This window comes from Drosophila serrata, unplaced genomic scaffold, assembly GCF_035046125.1.
Source record: "Drosophila serrata isolate PLE 108 unplaced genomic scaffold, ASM3504612v1 contig_100, whole genome shotgun sequence".
Lineage (NCBI taxonomy): Eukaryota > Metazoa > Arthropoda > Insecta > Diptera > Drosophilidae > Drosophila > Drosophila serrata.
Window position 1 is genome coordinate 1,360,216 of NW_028256998.1, and position 6,625 is coordinate 1,366,840.

Below are 6,625 nucleotides of genomic sequence, written 5' to 3' on the forward strand. Positions count from 1 at the left end.
AAGCACTAGGGATGTATGACACTCAATGATATGCTTTGGAATATGAAATCCTCATTAATCGATATTTTCACAAAATATGTAAAAAATCTTGAATATTACAAGTATATAAATTTAGCTTCTTATAGCACATTATCTTCGGTTTCTCCAAGTTAGCGTAGATTAGATTATGTTCCTACAATGTCAATGACCTCAGAAAACATCCTGTTCAAAAGGGATAGATAAAGCTTTCCCTCTGTCTTAGCCATTTCTTTTGCCCAACTGCTATTAGCGTAATATCCTTTTGATGCGGATAGTTTTCAATGTGTGGTTGCTGCACACATGCTTGTACCGAGACACCATAAGTGTCTCGCGCTGGATGTTCGTGTGGAGCCACGATTAGCTGGACGTGATCGAAGGCTACCCATTTGAATTCACTAAAGAATGAAATTGAATTGAGTACGTGTGGTAATAGTCTTTGGACAGCTCCACTCTTAAAGCACCGTTCCGAGCTGGGGCACATGGGAAGGCGGCTGTGAGAGCATTTAAGGCGAATGCGGTGGCTCAGGATCTGAAACGGAGAATCCATCAACCATGAAATTCGCAGTCAAGCGTACAGAGAGCGAGCGGCTGCTGGGGCCTTAGCCCCAGCATTAACCCCCCGAAAGCCAGACCACTTCCGCCAACTGGGAACAAAGCACGCTCGCCTTAAGGCCATTAATCTTCAATGAAAGGCGTTTAATTTATTTGGTTTTAATTTAAATTTTGGCGCTACGATTTATAGGCCCAAGTTTGACGCTACCATACGAGGCGTCGCACTTGTCTGTATTGCAATTGCTCCTCCTGCCACCCAACTGGCGTTGTTCCTTGCCCCTGCTACTGGCCATCGTTGTTGGCTAATTATAAATGTGGGGCACGCAACCGACAGTTTCAGATTGTGCTGCGGGGAGTCGATTCCAGAGGTCTAGGCGATACTAATTGTTGACTGAGCATTAAATATGCTCTTGATAAGCCTATTTCTGGAGGAGATTATTAGCATAGATGCATCTGGCTATTTCTGGTATCCATTAATCATTTAGGCGCCTGGTAAAAAGATCGAGTATAACCGAGAGTAACTATATCTAAGAATTGATAAACCATCATAAGAAATAAGCAATTTGGAATAAATATGCGTTTAACTTTAATATGTATAAGAAAAGCCATTGTGTACTTGATATACTTAGAAAGAAGCTTTTTCTTGTGACTCTTTATCGATGTAAATAAATCATCAATGCTTTCTTAAAGCAAATCTTATTTCCGCTCAAGGAAAGCCTTCATTTTGCGGAATTCCAGTGAAGCTGAACCCAAACTTAAAAGCCTTAATTGATAGATTTCAAAGAAGCCATGACATTTAAGCTAAAGTTTTCTCACACTTGCAGAGTAATAGATTTCACAGCAAAAGTGTAATTTTAAATCAATCATTAACCAATTATATTCTCTATATTTTATGGTTAATGTGATTTCATTGTTCAATTATATCAATTAAGTATTCAATTTTGTCCCTTATACCCTTCTTAGCTTCTTATCCCTCAAGTACAAGTGTCAATGGCTAATAATATCCTTTTACGCTCTGTAAAGTATGTTTAATTCATATTATTTAGATACCTTCTGCTAACAAAAAATCCCCTCCTCAGTGCCTAAGGCAACTTCCGCCCTAACAGCAGGTTGTAATCACATCCTCTAGCATCTTTCCGCCTCCGGCTGACTTGCTTTCTGTTATCCAAAAATAGACAACAACTCAATTCAAGCATAGCAGGCCACAAAGGAGCAATGATATCGTTTCGGTGAGGCTGCCCAATCAATTGAAATCCACAACGTCATATAGCCACATTAAGCATACGCCCTGTGTGCCTCTATCTATCGGTGTGCCCTTGCCACGGCCTATGAACCGTCGGTGGCCTGGCTTATTGTTAGCTCTGGGTTAAATATATAAATATCAATTTCGCTCGGGTCGTTGAGGCGGAAAGAGAAATAAAGGGCCACAACTAACTGCCAGCCATGGCGATTGCCAGATCAATTGGCCAAATGAAACGATGCGCGGTAACTATGTGTTGGCCCCCCGGTAACCCCCCACCAAAATGGCCCGCCCACATTGCCACATCAGGCCACAACGCCCTCAAACAAAACAAGTGTAGAGCCGCGCTCATTCTGGCTCTGATTCAGACTCTGATTCAGCTCCCACGGCTGCTTATCTCCAGCTTCGATTCCCTGTCTGCTGGTGGGGCTTCCTGCCCTTTTGACACTGCTCCCGCTCCCGCTCCTGCTCCTTCTTCGCCCACATCGTTGTGGTTATAATTTTGTGGTCTTTTCCATTTTGCGGTCAACTCCAATTGGGATTTAATTTGTACTTCTTTGTTGTCGCTGGTTCGTATTTTATTGTATGCCAAACCAGCTAACAACAGCAGCACCAGCGCCCAACAATGCTCCTGTGGCATTCGCCTTCGACGCTTTCCCATCATTTTCCCTCCCTCCACCCCATGCCACTGGCCCCCCTTCCCCCATAATACGCGAGTTTCTGAGTTTGAGCCTCGAACCGAAAATTCAATTTTTGTTTGGGGGCTGTTCCGGTTTGTGTGCGAGTGTGCCAATGTGTGTGTGTGGAAATGCAAAACCGAGTTTATCCACTCGAACTGTTAATGGGCATTTTGTATTTTATTTAATGTGAAAAGTTTTGTGCTGGAAATATTTTCGGGCCCCGTCCTCGATTTCGAGGAGGACTCCTCCGTAACCATCCCTCTCGCATTTGTATTGTTATTGGGCCAAAAATCTGTTCTGGGAAGAAAAGTTTATATTGTAATATTTTAATATTGTTGGCTTGTAATTCAAGCGATTTAATTAGCCATTATGTGGCGATGGAGAACCGGCAGGGGGGGCAAGTCCACTTAGAAACAAATTAGAGCAATGCTCTCTGAGGACTGCAAAAAGGAGTGCCTTTTAAGCTGTACCAGGTAATAATGGAGGGGAAATGGGAAAATAATGTCAAATAAAGGAGAGCAATTACTAAATCTATTATAAAAAGATTTGAGCTCAAACTACAGTACTTTCTGAATAAAAATAATGCTTACAATTTAAATGTTTATGTATAGATCTTTCAAAGTATTTTATTTTCAATGCTCTCATAAGTTTTATGTAATTTATATACCTTAGATTTCATGCACATCATTAATAAACCCTAAGATAAATAATTATAATATTAACAATTGTAAAACCAATGCGATTTACTTATGAAAGTTTTCCCAAACAATTCAAACTCACTTAACTCAATAGTTTTTCCTAATTCTCCGAGGGAAATAGTTCCACTCTATGTGGCGACAACTGGTCGGGTTAACGAATTGAAAACTCCGAGATGAGAGGAGCTCTGAGAGCTGAAAATGCTGCCATGTGTGGCAGCCAGGTAAAAATCAAACACAAACTAGTTGTTGCCATGAGAGAGAGAGAAAGAGAAATCCCAAGGATCCAAGGATCCACACCTGGCCCCCACCTGCCGGTGACTTACAGGCAAATGAACACGTTGAAATTTTAATAAGCCAGCCTAAAAGCAGCCAACGACATTTGCCAGCCAATTTGCAACTGCAACAGCAGTGTGACAGCAGCGGCAGGCAGAGAGGTTGACGAAGACGAAAAGTGGCCCTGGAATATATATAGAGGCACAGGCAGTCCTGGATGGGGAAATATTGGGCAGAGGACACCAAAAGTTGCACACACACATAAAGAAAGGATCGGATAAGCTTTAATGATATATCTAAAAGAGAGCTAGAAATTGTAATTAATTAATGAAATTTAAAAGTTGCACTTCTAATAAATTTACGTGGCAAGAAGCTATTGATCCACTTCATCACAGTTTATTGAAGTTTAAGCTTGAAAGTTTAGGTGTCATAAAATCACAATCTAATCAGTGTGTTTCACGGATTAAAGCCTGTTTTCTTGCTGTGTAAAACTTCCTGTACTGTGTTGTCTGGCGAAGACTGAGGCTCAGGCTACTGGGCGCTTTTAATAAGGTGGCAGCCACAAATTTTCGCGACGACGTTGACGATGGCATTGCATGTTGTGCCAACGTCCAAATTAGAAAAGTCGCAAAGAAAAGCAATGCAAGCAGCAGCGGCGGGTTGGCTGAAGGGCGAGACAGGGGCGTGGTCGGAAAAGGGGGCAAACCAACTGCGCCGGAAATCAAGTGTCACGTGATACATGCAACAACCACGTGCGGCTATAAATTGCATGTGCCGAGGCTGCAGCAGCAGAGGAAGAGGAAGTGCACGAGGAGCCAGGAGCCAGCAGCCTGCCAGAACTGAAGGACTCTCCTTTCCAGCTCTCTCCCTCTCTATGTGTGTGTGTGTGTGTATGCGTGTGTGTTATGTTACTAATTATCTGACGGATTAGCTTAATTGGTAACAAGTGCACTTGCAGCCAACACACTTCACAAGCGAGACTCTGCGGCCAAACTACTCGAAAGTGGCATTAGCCTACTTTTTTTTCGGCAAGAGGAGGGTCTCTCCAAATTTTTGGCCTCCATGGGCACATGTGAGTGTGAGGGCACTGGGGCTTAGCCGGCGATGAGGACGTTTGTGGCAGTTCAGCAGTCAGCAGTCAGCAGTTGAAAGTCTGGGCTGGGCTGGGCAGTTATAATTTTCACAGCCAGAACTGGGCTTAAAAACTTTTGCGGTTCTCGGTAATGGCTCGAGTGGAGCAGGCTGAAGGGCGGAATGGAAATGGGGGCTAAACAAAAGCGGACAGGTCAACAAGCCGGCGAATTGGTCAGTGGTTTGCTGCAACCAGCTTCCAGTAGGGCGAGGGGATGAGCTGAATAATGCAAGGGCCCTGGGCTGGAATCGAGTTAAATGAAGAGCTTGAGGGCTGGGATCGGATTAGCAGGCAGTCACAGTTTTTGAATCCGATTTTGGGGAATGAGAAAGTTTGGTAATCGGTGGGAAAAAGTTTACCTCGTTTGGCATACAACATTTGGGGTTGCATTTAGTTTCGATCCAGATAGGGATTTAGTATGTACATATATATGAAAGTGCTGTAAAATTAATTTGAAGCTTTATAAACAGGTTTCAAGATACCATAGAATAAAATCCATTGAATAAAGTGTAAAGTTTACAGGTGAGAGAACAGAGAGCTAACCTGTCCACCAGATATCGTTCTTCGAGATAGATTAACTATTCTTATTAGTCTTCTTTAATTATCAACTCAAGCTGGGCGTCATTTTTAGAGCTTAACCTTTTCGCCGACGGCTGTCAATAATTTCACAAAAGCGAACTTATCAATTGTTCTCGTCCTTCTACATTTGCCAATTAAAACTTTGCTCATTGCACGTTGCACATAGTCCTGTAAATGCTCCTCTTACCTGCTCACTTTCGCCCTTAGCCCCTTAGTCTGTCTGTCGCTTTGACTACCAAATGAGAAACAGTTCGTAGGCAGATGTCCTTTGCCGCTGGACGTGCCCAGTGCAAGGACTTGAAGGTACTGCGACACCTTTGGTCCAAAGAGTTAATCAACTCTACCCCCCCAAACACACACACACTCACACACGGAGGTAACCAGGACAACGCGGTATGTGCTACTAGTTCCGGCAATGGATAGCCTATACATATGAGGCCCAGTTCTCCAGCATCTTTCTCTCAGTCTCCGGAACTCTTCTTTTTGTCAAAATTGTTTATTGACGCTGTGTTATGTGCTGCACATGACAGGCAAGAGTGTCCAGGACCCGGCAGTCTGGTGTTCCAGCTACTTCTGTTTCGGCTCTCCTCTTTCTCTGAGTTTTTTTGGGGACATTTTGCGAAACTGGCTGGAACACGAACCAGAATTAGAATCGAATCAATGCAATTGACTTGGACGTGCATGGGAAATTCGAATGCGGAGCTTCTGCCCCTTTTCCACTTCCGGTTATCTGGCTGTGCCGCAGGGCAAATTAATTGATTGCAATATGATTGATGACATTGCCAGGCTGCGTTTCGCAATCATTTATTAACGAATTTGCTCAAGCAGCTTAATGAAAGTTTGCCCAACGCCTCTCTCTGTTCGTTCCGTTTCCATCCTTGGACGTCCTTTCTCGTCCTTGCTTTACCGAGAAATTCCCGATACTCTCTAGCCCTGCATCCCGCATCCCTTTATGACTTTGAGCTAGGTTTTGCAGCGACGCGCTTTGATTTCTGTATTATTCATGCTGCCAGTCCGTGGCTCTGTTTCTTTGGCTCGGGCTTTTCATGTGCTTCGCTTTTCATTGTTTGCAGTTTTTCTTTTGCACACGCCACGGCTTAGCATGAATAGTAAATAGCCCCGGCTTTCACTCTTTGTTAAAACATGGAAAACTATACAGAAGTGTCTCGACTATAAAATATCTCGGACCGAAAGGATTATTTTGCAATGAATTATTTCAAGACGAGACATATTAAGCAAATAGTTGTAGAACCAGTAATTAAAACTAAGCAAAAATGGTTAATAAGATGTTTATTTCATTGTTTAATTTGTAATTTATAAGGACTTTAAATGTTTAATGGCTAATGTTACTGTAAAACCGAACCCAACTACTTTGAAAAACGTTCTGGAAACCCCTGTAATGAAACAAATATTTTCTCTGTTTTCCTATGGTTAGAAAACTATCATAATTTTT